The sequence below is a fragment of the Oncorhynchus masou genome, unplaced genomic scaffold (assembly GCF_036934945.1).
Source record: "Oncorhynchus masou masou isolate Uvic2021 unplaced genomic scaffold, UVic_Omas_1.1 unplaced_scaffold_1082, whole genome shotgun sequence".
NCBI classification, from domain to species: Eukaryota; Metazoa; Chordata; class Actinopteri; order Salmoniformes; family Salmonidae; genus Oncorhynchus; species Oncorhynchus masou.
The window spans coordinates 169,129-189,128 of record NW_027000533.1 but is presented as its reverse complement, the minus strand read 5'-3'; positions in this window follow the sequence as shown (position 1 = coordinate 189,128).

Below are 20,000 nucleotides of genomic sequence, written 5' to 3'. Positions count from 1 at the left end.
ATTTTTTGGGAAAAATTATTTTTCAAAAATTTCGGGAAAATTTAAACTACAGGCATACAGATATGGCTGGTAGTGGGAGCACAGGGTCGGTTCCGGGATCGGACTGAAGAACACCATTCGGTTTGCCTGGAAGAACAAAGAAATGGAGCCTTTTGGGAATGCCAAGAGACACATTTGGAAGAACTGTGCTGATGGGGGCCCTGAAACTGAAGATACCTGAGGTGATGTGTCTCCAAGGCAACACAATGGAAGAGGCATACGATGTGACGCTACACACAGAAGGAATGTGCGATGTGGTGATGGGCAGAGCTAAAGCGGCGGCTGGGGAGAGGCCATTGTCATTTTTTGACATAACGTGCCTGGCGAAGACCAACTTCAGGACGATCAATGTACACATGTACAATCCGCATGTGGCAGACGGTGCGATTGGAGCGTTCCTGGGCCGGTATTGTGACGTAACGTCGGGGGCAAGGTGCGTGAAGGACTCGTTGGGGTTCTGGAATGGACGCCGCCAGTTCCAAGTGTTGCTGAGGCCGGATAAAGAGGGTTTCGACGGCTTCCTCCATCCCCCGGCGGTCTTTTCACTGGGCTCAGACAGGGGGATGCTCTTCTACACCCGTCAACCCCCCTTTTGCAAGAAGTGTAGGGAGTATGGGCACGTAACGGCAGCCTGCAGTAAGGGAAAGTGTCGTTTCTGCAGATCGGGGGAGCATGAGGCAAAGGACTGCAGGGAGCCGAAGGAGTGCCATGGGTGTGGTAGTAGGCTGCACCTGTTCCGCGAATGCCCGTCCCGTCGCCAGTCATATGCCGAGGCAGCGGCAGGAAGGAAGCAAGGAGGAGATTCTGTGGGGGAGCAACTGGAGAGGAAGGACCCAGAGAGGACGGAGCAGGAGAGATCAACCGCACCAAAGCCCAATCCAGGTGGCAGGGCCGGGAAGGAGGTGTCATTGGAGACGCCAGCTATGAAGAAGCTGGTGGTGGAGAAGGCGGGGGGTGTAATGGAGGAGATGGGATCTTCGCTGGATGGGGTGGAGGGGCTAGGGGCCCTGGTTGAAATGGTGGGAAACCTTCCAGTGTTGGGGTCAGGGGCAGGGGAGTGGGCCTCACACTCCGGTGTGAAGGAACCGTCAGTCGGGGGGGCGACACAGGAGCCTGAACAGGGCACCTATGTCGGGAAAAAGAAGAAGAGGAAGAACGAGGTTGGGGACTTAGGGGAGGGGGCGGGCAAGCGTGTGATGGGGGCGAAGGAAAACACCGCTGCTGTGAATCCCCAGTCCTCAGAGGGCTCATCTCTCCCTTTACCCTTAGAACGGAGGTCATCATGTCCATCTCCACTATCTCTGCCTACGGAGGATGGAGGGTCGCAGGGTGTTTCAGGGGAGCCGGAAATCCGCCCCCCCCAACCCTTTCCCGGCTTCATGGATAGATGACATGGGGGTCATAGAGGAGGGGGGAAACAGGATGTCTCTAGTGGGGTGCGAGCAGGGGGCCACATCTATAGAGGACCTGTATTCTTCAGACGAGGGGAGCAATTTTGCATCCCTGTCGGACGAGATGGAGCAGGGGAGCATCGGGTGAGCCTCCTGTTTTGTTTTTTGTTATTAGTAGTTGTATTTTGATGTTTTTCATTATGGATAAATGTACCTTTGTTAGTGTAAATGTAAGGGAGTTGAGGGATTATATTTAATTAATAATGAGTATTTCTGTTAAATTGTTTAGTGTAAATGTAAGGGGATTAAGAGATTTTGTTAAAAGGAGGGCGGTTTTTAGTTTTTTGGAAGGAGTGGGTTTTGATGTTTGTTTTTTACAGGAGGTTCACCTGAGGGATGGAGGGGATGTTGTGAGGTTTAAGAGGGAGTGGGATAAGGGGGAATCAGTTTGGGGTATAGGTGGGGTTCATTCAACGGGAGTGGGGATTTTGTTTGGTAATAGGGAGATGAAAGTAGAGGGCACTTTTGTAGTAATGCAGGGGAGGGTTTTGGGGGTAGATGTCACTTTTAGGGATAGTAGGTATAGGTTAGTGGTGGTGTATGGACCACAGGTGGCGGCAGACAGGAGGGAGATGGTGGACTGTCTGACGCCCCTGTGTGTTACAAATAGGCACTTGGTGATAGGGGGTGATTTTAATATAGATTTAGGGATAGGGGGGGATAGCAGTGCAGGCGCTATCACCGGGCTAATGGCTTGCCATGGTCTGGTTGATGGCGGCCTGCACACTACTCCGACATTGGCCGGTCCTACATGGCGCAACTCCAGGGGGGTTGCGCGGAGGCTCGACTACATTTTTGTACCCAGGTCTTTGGGTCAGTTGTCTGGGCGCCTGTTGCCTGTGTTCTTTTCGGACCACGACGGGGTGTTCCTGCAGGTGGGGTCGCCAGTCTGCCTCTTCGGTAGGGGGTACTGGAAGTTAGATCGGGACGTGCTGGAGGAGCAGGCTTTCGTTGACGCCTTTTTTGGTTTCTTTCGGAGGCTTGATGGCCTCCGGTCCATGTGCGAGGGGGTGTTAGAGTGGTGGGACTTAGTCAAGGTAAGGATTAGGGCCTTTATTATAGGATATTGCAAGAGGAGAAAAAGGGAGGAAAGGAGGGAGGTGGATCATATCCAAAGGTTGCTCGAGCTCGAGTACGAGGCAGGCAACCTCGGCGGGTCGGTCGACTGGGAGAGATCCACTGCCCTGAAGGCGCAACTCAGGGAGCTGCAGGAGCGGAATGCTCGAGCTTTCCTGGAGCGTGCGCATAGTGGCTTTTTAGAACATAACGAGACTTGTTCCGCTATGTTCTTTAAGTCGGTTAGAGCCAGGCAGAGTAGGAAGGTAATGAATGGAGTTAGAGGAGAAGATGGTAGTGTAGCTAGAGAGCCGGAGGAGATGGTCAGAGTGACCACTGACCATTTCCGAGGTTTCTTTAAGGAGAGAGAGGTAGATGTAGAGCAGGGAAGTGTGTTTTTAGAACACTTGTCCCGGCGATTGCCGGAGGACATTAGAGAAGCGATGGAGGCTCAGATCTCTCTTGAAGAGGTTGAGAGCGCCCTCAGGAGGATGGGAAAAGGGAAGGTACCTGGGATGGATGGGCTGCCGGCCGAGTTTTACCTCAAGTTTTGGGGGATACTCGGACCGGTAGTCCTCGAAGTCTTGAAGGCCATCCTTGAGACGGGAGTCCCGGGTGGATCAATGGCCGTCGGTGTGCTGTCACTTCTTTACAAGAAGGGGGACGCCACAGACCTTGGCAACTGGCGGCCATTGACCATGCTGTGTGTAGACTACAAGTTGCTTGCAAAGGTCCTAGCGGATCGGTTGCGCACAGCCCTTCCCTACGTCGTCCATGAGGATCAGACGTGCGGGGTAGAGGGTCGCTCTATCAGGTGGAACCTGCAGTTGGTCAGGGACTCCATCGCTTGGGTAGAAGATAGAGGGCTGCCTTTAATGGTAGCAGCGCTAGATCAGGCGAAAGCCTTTGATCGCGTGAATAGATCCTTTCTTTACAGGGTGTTAGGTAGGTTAGGATTTGGGGAGAAGTTTATAGGATGGATCCGTACTTTATATGTCGGAGCGGGGTGCCGGGTTAGCGTAAACGGTCACACGGGTGACGTTTTTGACCTCTCGTCAGGGGTCAGGCAGGGATGCCCGCTCTCGGCTCTCCTCTTCGTTCTGTACATGGAGCCTCTGGGGGCTGCCATTAGGGCAGACACAGGGGTGGAGGGCTTGTTGATCCCTGGAAGCGGTGGTTTGCGCGTCAAGTTGACGCAGTACGCCGATGACACTTCCTTGCTGCTTTGCAAGGACTCGTGCCTGACAAGGTCCCTTGCCATTATTGGGGACTTCACCCGAGCGTCGGGAGCGGTTCTGAACCACGCAAAGTCTTCCGTTAAATTTTTCGGAAGATGGCGCGGCAGGACGGATGTGCCCGGGGGGTTATCTCTCTGTGAGGGGGCCCTGAGGATTCTCGGGGTCCATTTTGAGACCTCTGGCTCAGCGACGCTGAACTGGAACATGGGTATCGCAGTGGTACAGAGGAAGCTGGCAATGTGGAAGGCTAGGTCTTTGTCTTTTATGGGCAAGGTCCTGGTCCTAAAGGTGGATGTATTGCCATCTCTTTTGTACTTGGCGTACATCTACCCATTGCCTGCTTGTCTGAGAAGGCCTCTAGTGAGGCTCGTGTTTCAGTTCATGTGGGGTGGCAGGTACGAGTGGGTCGCCAGGGCTCGCATGCTCTGTCCCATCGGGGAGGGAGGTAGGGGGATACCACATTTCCCCCTCAAGCTGGATGCAATTTTTGTTTCGTTCTTGTTGACGGAGCTTGCTCATCCAGTGATACACCCGTCCGGATACCTCCTGCGGGTGTTCTTCTCGTATCAGGCGAGAAGCGTAATGGTGTGGTCTAACACGGGTCCTCGGGCGGAACAGCTGCCGTGGCACTTTGGCCATGCGGCCAAGTGGCTGCGTGCGCACCCCGAGGTTGAAGTTGCCCGAGTAGGTTTAGACCACAGGCACCTGTACGAGGAGGTCAGGCAGGCAGGGAGTCCTGCGCCTGTAGCGGGCATCTCGGAAGTGGTCTGGGAGGGAGTGCAGGCGCGTGGCCTGGACAACAGGCTCAAAGACCTGAATTGGTTGAGCCTCCACAAGTGCTTGCCGGTACGATCCATCATGTACCGGCATAGCTTGGCGCGATCCCCCACCTGCCCAAGATCCACTTGTGGCAGGGAGGAGACTGTGCGTCATGCCTTTTGGGACTGTGCCTTTGCCGGAGTAGTATGGGCTAGGGCACGGGTGTTGTTGGGATTAGTAAGAGGTGATTTTGTGTTGACGTGGGCAAGGTTAGAGAGAGGTGTAGGGAGAGCGAGAGGTACGGCTAGGGATAGGTTTCTGCTCTGGCTTCTCATAAGTCTCTTTAAACAGGGGCTTTGGGAAGCCAGGCAGAACTTTGTCAAGACAGGGAGAGATTGGGGGGTAGAAGGAATAGTGAGGAGGGTGGAAGGAGATTTGAGGGGGAGGATGAAGAGGGAGGAGAGGAAGTGGGGGCAGCATGCTGCCCGGGAGAGGTGGAAGGGTGGTTTAGGGCTGGGTGTGTTTTAGATTAGTAAGGGGATAGAGTATGATGAGGAGATAGGGAAAGGTAGTTTGTAGGATGAAGGGGAGGGAAGATGCTCCCCTGAGGTTTTTGTTTTGGGTTTGTCATTGTAAAAATATGTACCATTGTTTGATTTTGAATGACAATTATGTTTTTGTAAGAATGAATGGTATGGAACGTAATAAAATATTTTTACAAAAAAAAAAATCTGTTCTTATCAGTTTAATTTCATGATCTCCTTATATGGCTGTGAACGCAAGAGGAATGAGTCTGCCCTTTCTGTCGTTTCCCCAAGGTGTCTGCAGCATTGTGACGTATTTGTAGGCAGATCGTTGGAAGATTGACCATAAGAGACCACATTTACCACGTGTCCGCCCGGTGTCCTGCGCCGAAATTGGTGCGCAAAAGTCACCTGCCAGTATTTTTCCATGGAGCAGAGAGAGAGAAGCAAGCTTCCAAGAACTGCATGTCAATGAAGAGATATGTGAAAAAACACCTTGAGGATTGATTCCAAACAACGTTTGCCATGTTTCGGTCGATATTATGTAGTTAATCCGGAAAAAGTTTCACGTTGTAGGTGACTGCATTTTCGGTTCGTTTCGGTAGCCAGGCGCAATGTAGAAAACGGAACGATTTCTCCTACACACAGACGCTTTCAGGAAACACTGCGCATTTGGTATGTGGCTGGGAGTCTCCTCATTGAAAACATCAGAAGCTCTTCAAAGGTAAATGATTTTATTTATTTGGTTATCTGGCTTTTGTGAAAATGTTGCGTGCTACATGCTACACAAAATGCTATGCTAGCTTTGCATACTCTTACACAAATTAGTCAATTTCTATGGTTCAAAAGCATATTTTGAAAATCTGAGATGACAGTGTTGTTAAGAAAAGGCTAAGCTTGAGAGCAAACGCATTATTTTAATTTTATTTGCGATTTTCAGAAATCGTTAACGTTGCGTTATGCTAATGAGCCTGAGGCTTAGTCACAATCCCGGATCCGGGATGGGGAGTTTCAAGAGGTTAACCTGTCTGGCCCACCCGGGATGCAATCGCACCCCCTGCCAACAATAAATGCAAATGCGCTACGCCAAATGCTAATAGCACTCGTTAAAACTCAAACGTTCATTTTAAGTCATTTGGCAGACGCTCTTATCCAGAGCGACTTACAAATTGGTGAATTCACCTTATGACATCCAGTGGAACAGCCACTTTACAATAGTGCATCTAAATCATTTAAGGGGGGGGGTGAGAAGGATTACTTTATCCTATCCTAGGTATTCCTTAAAAAGGTGGGGTTTCAGGTGTCTCCGGAAGGTGGTGATTGACTCCGCTGTCCTGGCGTCGTGAGGAGTTTGTTCCACCATTGGGGGGCCAGAGCAGCGAACAGTTTTGACTGGGCTGAGCGGGAACTGTACTTCCTCAGTGGTAGGGAGGCGAGCAGGCCAGAGGTGGATGAACGCAGTGCCCTTGTTTGGGTGTAGGGCCTGATCAGAGCCTGGAGGTACTGCGGTGCCGTTCCCCTCACAGCTCCGTAGGCAAGCACCATGGTCTTGTAGCGGATGCGAGCTTCAACTGGAAGCCAGTGGAGAGAGCGGAGGAGCGGGGTGACGTGAGAGAACTTGGGAAGGTTGAACACCAGACGGGCTGCGGCGTTCTGGATGAGTTGTAGGGGTTTAATGGCACAGGCAGGGAGCCCAGCCAACAGCGAGTTGCAGTAATCCAGACGGGAGATGACAAGTGCCTGGATTAGGACCTGCGCCGCTTCCTGTGTGAGGCAGGGTCGTACTCTGCGGATGTTGTAGAGCATGAACCTACAGGAACGGGCCACCGCCTTGATGTTAGTTGAGAACGACAGAGTGTTGTCCAGGATCACGCCAAGGTTCTTAGCGCTCTGGGAGGAGGACACAATGGAGTTGTCAACCGTGATGGCGAGATCATGGAACGGGCAGTCCTTCCCCGGGAGGAAGAGCAGCTCCGTCTTGCCGAGGTTCAGCTTGAGGTGGTGATCCGTCATCCACACTGATATGTCTGCCAGACATGCAGAGATGCGATTCGCCACCTGGCCATCAGAAGGGGAAAGGAGAAGATTAATTGTGTGTCGTCTGCATAGCAATGATAGGAGAGACCATGTGAGGTTATGACAGAGCCAAGTGACTTGGTGTATAGCGAGAATAGGAGAGGGCCTAGAACAGAGCCCTGGTAGGAGCGACCTGTCAGGTAGGACGCAATCCAAGCGTGGGCCGCGCCGGAGATGCCCAACTCGGAGAGGGTGGAGAGGAGGATCTGATGGTTCACAGTATCGAAGGCAGCCGATAGGTCTAGAAGGATGAGAGCAGAGGAGAGAGAGTTAGCTTTAGCAGTGCGGAGCGCCTCCGTGATACAGAGAAGAGCAGTCTCAGTTGAATGACTAGTCTTGAAACCTGACTGATTTGGATCAAGAAGGTAATTCTGAGAGAGATAGCGGGAGAGCTGGCCAAGGACGGCACGTTCAAGAGTTTTGGAGAGAAAAGAAAGAAGGGATACTGGTCTGTAGTTGTTGACATCGGAGGGATCGAGTGTAGGTTTTTTCAGAAGGGGTGCAACTCTCGCTCTCTTGAAGACGGAAGGGACGTAGCCAGCGGTCAGGGATGAGTTGATGAGCGAGGTGAGGTAAGGGAGAAGGTCTCCGGAAATGGTCTGGAGAAGAGAGGAGGGGATAGGGTCAAGCGGGCAGGTTGTTGGGCGGCCGGCCGTCACAAGAAGCGAGATTTCATCTGGAGAGAGAGGGGAGAAAGAGGTCAGAGCACAGGGTAGGGCAGTGTGAGCAGAACCAGATGTCTCGTTTGACTTAGCAAACGAGGATCGGATGTCGTCGACCTTCTTTTCAAAATGGTTGACGAAGTCATCTGCAGAGAGGGAGGAGGGGGGGGAGGGGGAGGATTCAGGAGGGAGGAGAAGGTGGCAAAGAGCTTCCTAGGGTTAGAGGCAGATGCTTGGAATTTAGAGTGGTAGAAAGTGGCTTTAGCAGCAGAGACAGAGGAGGAAAATGTAGAGAGGAGGGAGTGAAAGGATGCCAGGTCCGCAGGGGAGGCGAGTTTTCCTCCATTTCCGCTCGGCTGCCCGGAGCCCTGTTCTGTGAGCTCGCAATGAGTCATTAAAATTCACATGCAGGGTAGTCAATTCAAGCTACACTCGTTGTGAATCTAGCCAACGAGTCAGATTTGTAAAATGCTTTTCGGCGAAAGCATGAGTAGCTATTATCTGATAGCAGGCAACACGCCGAAATACCAGAAGGGGACGTAAACAAAGGAATTAGCGTAGCCGGCGCTACACAAAACGCAGAAATAAAATATAAAACATTGTGGCTATTACTCAGATGACCAACGATTTAGTTGAATCGAAATCACAACACTGGCGACATCGTGTGGATGCTATAGGAACTGTATCCTCAGCCTTAAGTATTTTTCCTTCCAATAGACAATACATGGACTGGCGGATTGATTTTTTCTCCGTTGATTTAGTGACCAGGTTTTCTGGCGATTTTGACCACGGAACTCGTTCTGTTATAGTCACAGACACCATTGAACCAGTTCTAGAAACTTCAGAGTGTTTTCTATGCACACATACTAATCATATGCATATACTATATTCCTGGCATGAGTAGCAGGACGTTGAAATGTTGCGCGATTTTTAACAGAATGTTGAAAAAGTAGCCTGATCTCTAAGAGGTTTTAATGGATTGTGCTGTGACAAGAAGGGTTTCAACTTCATTCAACTGAGTTCTAAACCTCCTCTTGAGGTAAATGAGGAAATTACATGTTTAATTTGAAGATATTTAAAAAAATGGATCTTGGCACATCGAATTCACTGCAGAGCTCTTGAAAGGATTTCAGTGTAGTGGTTTTCTGATGAAAGAGGTCTGAAAAGGTCCTGATTCCTAGAGTATGCCAAAGATTAAAGTTGGCATCCCTCAGGGCTTTTGGCAAGTCTGGGTTGCCTACTATAGGTGAGTGAGAACATATTTGGGAGGAAATGCCCAGGTATTTCTTCCAGTCCCTCCACGCTAGTAGGGTGCTGTAAATCACAAAGGTTTTGGCTATGTTGCCCACTTCACTAAAGTTATTAATGAATATAATTGAGCTTAAGGGGAATGAACCACAGGATTGGGCTTCTATCTGAATCCACGTTGACTCTTGTCTGTTTGTGATCCATGTTAGCATGTTGCGTATTTGGGCAGACCAGTAGTACAATTGAAGGGAGGGAAGGGCAAGACCCTTAGATTCAGGTTTCGATAGAGTGGAAAACTTGTCCTAGGTTTTTTATTGCCCCATATAAATTTGGTGATGCTTTGGTTAGTTGTTTTGAAGAAGGAAACTGGGAGATAGCATGGGAGCATCTGAAATAAGTAGTTCAGTCTAGGAAGGACATTCATACGGATGACATTAATTCTTCCTACTAAGCTAATTGGGAGGGAGATCCAGGTTTGGAGATCGTTCTTGATTCGATCCAGGAGTGGAGATCGTTCTTGATTCGATCCAGGAGTGGAGATCGTTCTTGATTCGATCCAGGAGTGGAAGATAATTTTCCTTAAAAGGCTATTCAGATCTTTCATGAAGATCCCGAGGTATTGAAACCCCTGTGTTTTCCATTGGAAAGGACATCGTGTCTTCATAGAGCTGGTGAGTGTAATATTGAGAGGGCAGACAGTGGATTTGTTCAAATTGATCTTATTACCTGAAAACTTGCCATACTGAGCAATTGTGTCTAAAATGAGAGGGAGGGATTTCTAAGGGTTGGATATGTAGAGCAAGACATCATCCGCGTAAAAGCGAAATCCTGTGCTGCAGGCCACCTGCAGAAACACCAATAATACTTGGACTGCTTCTTATCAGCTCTGTCAGAGGCTCTGCCCCCAACAAGTAGAGCAGGGGGACAGCGAGCACCCTTGTCTTGTGCCCCGTTCCAGAGGGAATCTGTCAGAGTTCAGTCCATTAGTAGTCACCATGGCATTTGGATGAGAGTATAGTGATTTGATCCATTTAATAACATTTGGGCCCATATTGAACTTTTCTAAGACTGAAAACAGAAAGCTCCACTCCATCCTGTCAAACGCCTTCTCAGCATCCAGTGAAGCCAGCAGGACAGGAGTCTTCTGTGCGTTTACTTGATCAATAATATCAAAAAGACGGCGAATGTTATCAGAAGAGTATCTGTCTCTAATAAATCCAGTTTGGTCCGGTTTTATTATTTTGCGAAGAAGAGTGTTTAGTCTTTTGGCGAGCAATTTGGTAATAATTTTATAGTCGAAATCCAACAAGCTTATGGGCCGGAAGGACGAGCAGGATAGGGGGTCCTTGTCCTTTTTTAGCAACACTGTAATGCGGGCTGTGTGCATTGAGTCTGGGAGAGCTCTGTTTTTGCAAAAATCCTCCAGCATTGGCATGAAGATAGGGCGGAGCTGGGGCCAAAAGCTTTGTAGAACACTCTGGGGAATCCATCTGGGCCTGGGGACTTATTAGGTGGCATGGAGGTAATTGCCTCAGGATCTCCTCAGGAGTGAAGGGGAGTTGAGATCTTCTTGGTTGGTCTCTGATAGTTTAGGTAGCGAGATTTCCTCTAGGAAAGAGTGGAGTTCTGCCTCCGTGTGTTTTCTCTCAGAGGTGTATAGTTTGCAGTAAAAATCATGAAAAGTTAAATTGATCTTTTTTGGGTCATATGTGACCTCGTCCTCTGCTGTTCGGATAGCCGTGATTGTACGCTCTGACTGCTCTTTTTTATTTGGTAAGCAAGCAATCTACTGGGCCTATTGCTATACTCATGGTATTTCTGTTTAGTAAAGAAAACCTTTTTTTTTATCTCATGGTTAGCAGATGTTAGTGCGAAAGTAGCGAAATGCTTGTGCTTCTAGTGCTTCTAGTTCTGACAATGCAGTAATAACCAACAAGTAATCTAGCTAACAATTCCAAAACTACTACCTAATAGACACAAGTGTAAGGGGATAAAGAATATGTACATAAGATATATGAATGAGTGATGGTACAGAGCGGCATAGGCAAGATACAGTAGATGGTATTGAGTGCAGTATATACATATGAGATGAGTATGTAAACAAAGTGGCATAGTTAAAGTGGCTAGTGATACATGTATTACATAAGGATGCAGTAGATGATATAGAGTACAGTATATACGTATACATATGAGATGAATAATGTAGGGTATGTAAACATTATATTAGGTAGCATTGTTTAAAGTGGCTAGTGATATATTTTACATCATTTCCCATCAATTCCCATTATTAAAGTGGCTGGAGTTGAGTCAGTGTGTTGGCAGCAGCCACTCAATGTTAGTGGTGGCTGTTTAACAGTCTGATGGCCTTGAGATAGAAGCTGTTTTTCAGTCTCTCGGTCCCAGCTTTGATGCACCTGTACTGACCTCGCCTTCTGGATGATAGCGGGGTGAACAGGCAGTGGCTCGGGTGGTTGGCGTCCTTGATGATCTTTATGGCCTTCCTGTGACATCGGGTGGTGTAGGGGTCCTGTAGGGCAGGTAGTTTGCCCCCGGTGATGCTTTGTGCAGACCTCACTACTCTCTGGAGAACCTTATGGTTGTGGCGGAGCAGTTGCAGTACCAGGCGGTGATACAGCACGACAGGATGCTCTCGATTGTGTATCTGTAGAAGTTTGTGAGTGCTTTTGGTGACAAGCCGAATTTCTTCAGCCTCCTGAGGTTGAAGAGGCGCTGCTGCGCCTTCTTCACGATGCTGTCTGTGTGGGTGGACCAATTCAGTTTGTCTGTGATGTGTATGCCGAGGAACTTAAAACTTGCTACTCTCTCCACTACTGTTCCATCGATGTGGATAGGAGGGTGTTCCCTTTGCTGTTTCCTGAAGTCCACAATCATCTCCTTAGTTTTGTTGACGTTGAGTGTGAGGTTATTTTCCTGACACCACACTCCGAGGGCCCTCACCTCCTCCCTGTAGGCCGTCTCGTCGTTGTTGGTAATCAAGCCTACCACTGTTGTGTCGTCCGCAAACTTGATGATTGAGTTGGAGGCGTGCGTGGCCACGCAGTCGTGGGTGAACAGGGAGTACAGGAAAGGGCTCAGAACGCACCCTTGTGGGGCCCCAGTGATGAGGATCAGCGGGGTGGATATGTTGTTGCCTACCCTCACCACCTGGGGGGCGGCCCGTCAGGAAGTCCTGTACCCAGTTGCACAGGTCGGGGTCGAGACCCAGGGTCTCGAGCTTGATGACGAGCTTGGAGGGCACTATGGTGTTAAATGCCGAGCTGTAGTCGATGAACAGCTTACTGGTATTCATTTTCCAACCCCAAACTAAGGAAAAATCTTCAATGCAGGAAACTGCTTTAGAAACCTCATTCCGGTCTCTTAAAAATATTACGGATTCGCCTGGCATTAATAGAAAAAACAGAAATGGACATTTACTATCACGGTGACTATATGAAGAATATTAAACTTGTATACGTTCACATGAATCAGGGTCTCACAAAAATAACATTTCGATTTAGAGCAATAAAGAAATGGAATAAATTAACTGAGCAAACTAGAAACCTTTCAATATATAAAAGTTTAAACATTATTTAAAAACAATTTAAATATAGTATATAGAAATGTTGTGGGACTATAGTCGATGAAGAATCAATATTGAATATTTATTGGGTTATTATGCTAGTGTATTATGTATGTTTGTAATAGTGTGTTATATGTGAAAGTGTGTTTGTATTATAAATTGTATTTTAATGTTAAGGACTCTTGGAAGATTAGTCCAAATGGGGACTAAAAGAGATCCTAATAAAATCAATCAAATCAAAAATCTTTACTAGTTGCAAATAAAAACAGTCATTTGCACCATGCAAGTGGTTGACCTAAATTATATATATATATATATATATGTATACAATTACAAATAACATTGTACCATAAATTGGTAAAAACGAATAGCCATCAAGCTAACATTAAGTGTCATTGCGAATTTCCCTGCCATAAAATAAATATATAATATAAAAAAAGTTTGGCTCACACAAACAATGCTCTTTCCTCAAGAAATATAAAGTTTTGATTCAAAAGGTAAAACAGGAAATTGACCAGATTTATAGAGAGGAAGTAGAGAAAAAGCTTAGGTTCCTGAAACAACGATATTATGAAGCAGGCTCAAAGGCAACCAAATTACTAGCATGGAGACTCAGGAAACAACAAGCACAGAATACCATTTTCAAAATAAAAGACCCCAAAACAAAAAAAGGTCACATGCAAATTAGATGAAATACAGAATGCATTTGAATCATATTGCAAAAATCTGTACAAGCAACCAGAGAAGGCAGATGCACAGACAATAGAGCACTTTTTGAACTCACTCGATCTCCCCTAAATTGGGACAGAGCAAAATGATAGACTATCTTCAGAAATATCCACCGAAGAAATTAATAAAGCAATATCTCAGCAAAAAGCCAACAAGTCTCCAGGCACTGATGGCTTCCCTTCAGAATGGTTCAAGACCTTCAGAGAACAATTAGCACCTCTACTTAAGGCCTGTTTTAACTGGACTCTGAGGGAGGAGGTCTCCCACCCTCATGGAGAGAGGCCATCATATCGGTAATCCCAAAAGAGGGTAAAGATAAGAAAGAATGCAGTTCATATAGACCTATCGCAATTCTTAACACAGATTATAAACTATATGCATCAATAATAGACAAAAGAATGGAGAACATAATCCCAGAATTGATTGACGGAGATCAAACTGGTTTCATACAAAATAGGCAGACACAGGACAATATAAGGAGAACACTACATGTCATGGACCACATTACTTAGAATAAGACAGGTGCAATATTAATCAGCCTAGATGCAGAAAAAGCATTTGATTCAGTGGGATGGGATTACCTATTCCAAGTTATGGAAAGATTTGGTTTCAACAAAGAAGTGATACAGTGCATCAAAATACTGTATTCATGTCCGACCGCTAGAATAAAGATAAATGGACATTTGACACGAATGATAAAATTAGAGCGAGGGCAAGACAAGGCTGTAATCTATCACCCACGCTCTTCTCCTTGTACCTCGAACTTTATTGTATGAATTCCGATCACATTAACAAGAAAATATATGATGACCTAGACAGGTGGAATTCACTTCCCTTAGATCTTAGTAGAATTAGTAGAATTGAAAGTAGAATTGTAGAATTAGTAGAATTGAAACAATCAAAATGAACAACCTGCCGAGGTTACTGTTTTTGTTCCAATCACTGCCCATAGAAATCCCACCTAAACAATTTAGGGAATGGGATAAACGGATATCAAGGTTCATCTGGAGCAGTAAGAGACCAAGAACAAGATATACAACATTACAGTTACCAAAAAACTGTGGGGGTATGGCCTTACCAAACCTAAAAGATTTATGTGTCAGCCCAATTGAGACCCCTGGTGTGTTGGTGCAATTCAGAATACGAATCCAAATGGAAAGATATCGAGACTACGCTGACAGAGATACCCATACAGTCAGTACTGGGAAATAAGGAGATGGTAAAAGAAATATACAATTGACAAAATCAGTGGATTAATTTCTCTCTGAAGACATGGTTTAGGGTAGTTAAGCAAAATAATTTAGACAGAGATCAAACTGATGAGTTGGCCCGCATACGACCCCAGCTTCATCCCTGCAACTCAGGACAGCAGGTTTAAACAATGGACGCAGAAAGGCATCATGTCATTCAGTACAATTATAAGGAATGGGAACCTAGATAACTTCCAGGACCTAAGTAAAAAACATGGCTTGGATAAACAGGATTTTTACAGATACCTACATACCTACAGATACCTCCAACCCGGTTCCGGGTTGGAGCGAGCGGTCGCATCTACACTTCGGTCCGCAGGTAGTATAACTTTTCATTACATTTCATTATAGTACAACGGTTTGATTTGTCTAATCTTAGCAATTTCTTCTTAGCTAGCTACATAGCCATCTTTGTATCAAAGATAATTGCGTAATTATCGTATTTCGTCGTCCTAACGTAGTCTACACTGCTATCTGCCCAGCAGCTAGCTAACGTCCACCATACCAGCACTGTAGAAACTATTACACTCAACTGAACGACTTGATTAGTGTAGTGTTAGCTAGCTACATAGCTGTCTTTGCTGTCTTCGTATCCAAGATAATTGTGTAGTTTAGAGTGTGTAGACTTAGAGTGATTATCTTAATTTACCGAGGTTAGCTAGCCAGCTATTTGTCGTCCTTAACGTAGGAGATACTGCTAGCTAGCTAGCCAACAGCTAGCCAACGTCTACCGAATAGAACTTCAACAACCCGGTCAACATTCTGCTTCGCTCCACAGGTAGTATCACATTTTCATTTCACTTCATTACAGTACAACGGTTTGATTTGTTTGATCGTAGCTAGCTAGCTACATAGCCGTCTTTTGTATCTAAGACAATTGTGTAGTCTAGAGCGATTTTCTAGGTTAGCTAGCCAGCTATTGTCGTTCTTTTAACGTAACGTAACGTAATCAACACTGCTAGCTAGCCAGCTAGCCCCCGAATAGCAGCACTGTAGAACCTATCACACTCGACGGAACGACTTGATTAGTGTAGTGTCAACAACGCAGCCACTGCCAGCTAGCCTACAAAGTCAACAACGCAGCCACTGCCAGCTAGCCTACTCCAGCAGTACTGTATCATTTCAATCATTTTAGTCAATAAGATTCTTGCTACGTAAGCTTAACTTTCTGAACATTCGAGACGTGTAGTCCACTTGTCATTCCAATCTCCTTTGCATTAGCGTAGCCTCTTCTGTAGCCTGTCAACTATGTGTCTATCTATCCCTGTTCTCTCCTCTCTGCACAGACCATACAAACGCTCCACACCGCGTGGCCGCGGCCACCTAATCTGGTGGTCCCAGCGCACGACCCACGTGGAGTTCCAGGTCTCCGGTAGCCTCTGGAACTGCCGATCTGCGGCCAACACGGCAGAGTTCATCTCAGCCTATGCCTCCCTCCAGTCCTCGACTTCTTGGCACTGACGGAAACATGGATCACCACAGATAACACTGCTACCCCTACTGCTCTCTCTTCGTCCGCCCACGTGTTCTCGCACACCCCGAGAGCTTCTGGTCAGCGGGGTGGTGGCACCGGGATCCTCATCTCTCCCAAGTGGTCATTCTCTCTTTCTCCCCTTACCCATCTGTCTATCGCCTCCTTTGAATTCCATGCTGTCACAGTTACCAGCCCTTTCAAGCTTAACATCCTTATCATTTATCGCCTCCAGGTTCCTCGGAGAGTTCATCAATGAGCTTGATGCCTTGATAAGCTCCTTTCCTGAGGACGGCTCACCTCTCACAGTCCTGGGCGACTTTAACCTCCCCACGTCTACCTTTGACTCATTCCTCTCTGCCTCCTTCTTTCCACTCCTCTCTCTTTTGACCTCACCCTCTCACCTTCCCCCTACTCACAAGGCAGGCAATACGCTCGACCTCATCTTTACTAGATGCTGTTCTTCCACTAACCTCATTGCAACTCCCCTCCAAGTCTCCGACCACTACCTTGTATCCTTTTCCCTCTCGCTCTCATCCAACACTTCCCACACTGCCCCTACTCGGATGGTATCGCGCCGTCCCAACCTTCGCTCTCTCTCCCCCGCTACTCTCTCCTCTTCCATCATATCATCTCTTCCCTCTGCTCAAACCTTCTCCAACCTATCTCCTGATTCTGCCTCCTCAACCCTCCTCTCTTCCTTTCTGAATCCTTTGACTCTCTATGTCCCCTATCCTCCAGGCCGGCTCGGTCCTCCCCTCCCGCTCCGTGGCTCGACGACTCATTGCGAGCTCACAGAACAGGGCTCCGGGCAGCCGAGCGGAAATGGAGGAAAACTCGCCTCCCTGCGGACCTGGCATCCTTTCACTCCCTCCTCTCTACATTTTCCTCCTCTGTCTCTGCTGCTAAAGCCACTTTCTACCACTCTAAATTCCAAGCATCTGCCTCTAACCCTAGGAAGCTCTTTGCCACCTTCTCCTCCCTCCTGAATCCTCCTCCCCTCCCCCCCCTCCCTCTCTGCAGATGACTTCGTCAACCATTTTGAAAAGAAGGTCGACGACATCCGATCCTCGTTTGCTAAGTCAAACGACACCGCTGGTTCTGCTCACACTGCCCTACCCTGTGCTCTGACCTCTTTCTCCCCTCTCTCTCCAGATGAAATCTCGCTTCTTGTGACGGCCGGCCGCCCAACAACCTGCCCGCTTGACCCTATCCCCTCCTCTCTTCTCCAGACCATTTCCGGAGACCTTCTCCCTTACCTCACCTCGCTCATCAACTCATCCCTGACCGCTGGCTACGTCCCTTCCGTCTTCAAGAGCGAGAATTGCACCTTCTGAAAAAACCTACACTCGATCCCTCCGATGTCAACAACTACAGACCAGTATCCCTTCTTTCTTTCTCTCCAAAACTCTTGAACGTGCCGTCCTTGGCCAGCTCTCCCGCTATCTCTCTCAGAATGACCTTCTTGATCCAAATCAGTCAGGTTTCAAGACTAGTCATTCAACTGAGACTGCTCTTCTCTGTATCACGGAGGCGCTCCGCACTGCTAAAGCTAACTCTCTCTCCTCTGCTCTCATCCTTCTAGACCTATCGGCTGCCTTCGATACTGTGAACCATCAGATCCTCCTCTCCACCCTCTCCGAGTTGGGCATCTCCGGCGCGGCCCACGCTTGGATTGCGTCCTACCTGACAGGTCGCTCCTACCAGGTGGCGTGGCGAGAATCTGTCTCCTCACCACGCGCTCTCACCACTGGTGTCCCCCAGGGCTCTGTTCTAGGCCCTCTCCTATTCTCGCTATACACCAAGTCACTTGGCTCTGTCATAACCTCGCATGGTCTCTCCTATCATTGCTATGCAGACGACACACAATTAATCTTCTCCTTTCCCCCTTCTGATGACCAGGTGGCGAATCGCATCTCTGCATGTCTGGCAGACATATCAGTGTGGATGACGGATCACCACCTCAAGCTGAACCTCGGCAAGACGGAGCTGCTCTTCCTCCCGGGGAAGGACTGCCCGTTCCATGATCTCGCCATCATCATCACCTAGGATAGGATAAAGTAATCCTTCTCACCCCCCCCTTAAATGATTTAGATGCACTATTGTAAAGTGGCTGTTCCACTGGATGTCATAAGGTGAATTCGCCAATTTGTAAGTCGCTCTGGATAAGAGCGTCTGCCAAATGACTTAAATGTAAATGTTAAATGTAAGTACGACCCTATTTCGTAAGGGAGATAAAAGTGACTGACCCTCGAGCACCTCCAAAATTAATCCGAGTATTCACTAACGCATACAACTTGGGGAGTAACGAAAAAACTATTTAAAATCTCTACTTGGGTATTCAATCCTCAAAGAAACATTCTACAAACTATATTAAAAAGAAATTGGAGGAGGAACTTAACATTGAAATAACTGATGAAACATGGTTGAATATATTAGAGACTCAACAAAGCTCCACCAACTCAAGGTCATGAAGAGAATTCTGTTGGAAGAATGTTATACGTATCTTCATAACACCTAAACTGAAATCAAAACAGACTGGCTCACAACACCCTTGTTGGAGAGAATGCGGTCTATTGAGGGCGGACCACTCTCATATCTTTTGGACTTGCACCGCAATCGAAACTTACTGGGAAGAAATAAGATCTAACATTGGAAAAATAATGGGATTTGACATAGAACAAACATTCATTTCTTTGTACATGGGTGAAATACCTGATAACTTACACAATAGAGAAAAGTACCTCTTGAAGGTCCTACTGGCATCCAGTAAAAAGGCTATCGCTAGGAAATGGCTACAAAAAGACCCTCCCACAGTGACACAATGGATAGACATTGTAGAAGAAATACACCACATGGAGCGTATGACCTTTGCTTTAAGAACTCAACAGGAGAGAGTTCAAGAATACTGGGAAAAATGGGTTTCGTAAATGAGGAAATGACATGTTTAATTTGAAGATATTTTAAAAAATTGGATCTTGGCACATCGAATTCACTGCAGAGCTCTTGAAAGGATTTCAGTTTAGTGGTTTTCTGATGAAATAGGTCTGAAAAGGTCCTGATTCCTAGAGTATGCCAAAGATTAAAGTTGGCATCCCTCAGGGCTTTTGGCAAGTCTGGGTTGCCTACTATAGGCGAGTGAGAACATATTTGGGAGGAAATGCCCAGGTATTTCTTCCAGTCCCTCCATGCTAGTAGGGTGCTGTAAATCACAAAGGTTTTGGCTATGTTGCCCACTTTACTAAAGTTATTAATGAATATAATTGATCTTAAGGGAAATGAACCACAGGATTGGGCTTCTATCTGAATCCACGTTGACTCTTGTCTGTTTGTGATCCATGTTAGCATGTTGCGGATTTGGGCATACCAGTAGTACAATTGAAGGGAGGGAAGGGCAAGACCACCCTTAGATTCAGGTTTCGATAGAGTGGAAAACTTGATCCTAGGTTTTTTATTGCCCCATATAAATTTGGTGATGCTTTGGTTAGTTGTTTTGAAGAAGGAAACTGGGAGATAGCATGGGAGCATCTGAAATAAGTAGTTCAGTCTAGGGAGGACGTTCATACGGATGACATTAATTCTTCATACTAAGCTAATTGGAGAGGGAGATCCAGGTTTGGAGATCGTTCTTGATTCGATCAGGTGTGGAAGATAATTTTCCTTAAAAAGGCTATTCAGATCTGGTATGAAGATCCCGAGGTATTGAAACCCCTGTGTTTTCCATTGGAAAGGACATAGTGTCTTCATAGAGCTGGTGAGTGTAATATTGAGAGGGCAGACAGTGGATTTGTTCAAATTGATCTTATAACCTGAAAACTTGCCATACTGAGCAATTGTGTCTAAAATGAGAGGGAGGGATTTCTCAGGGTTGGATATGTAGAGCAAGACATCATCCGCGTAAGCGAAATCTTGTGCTG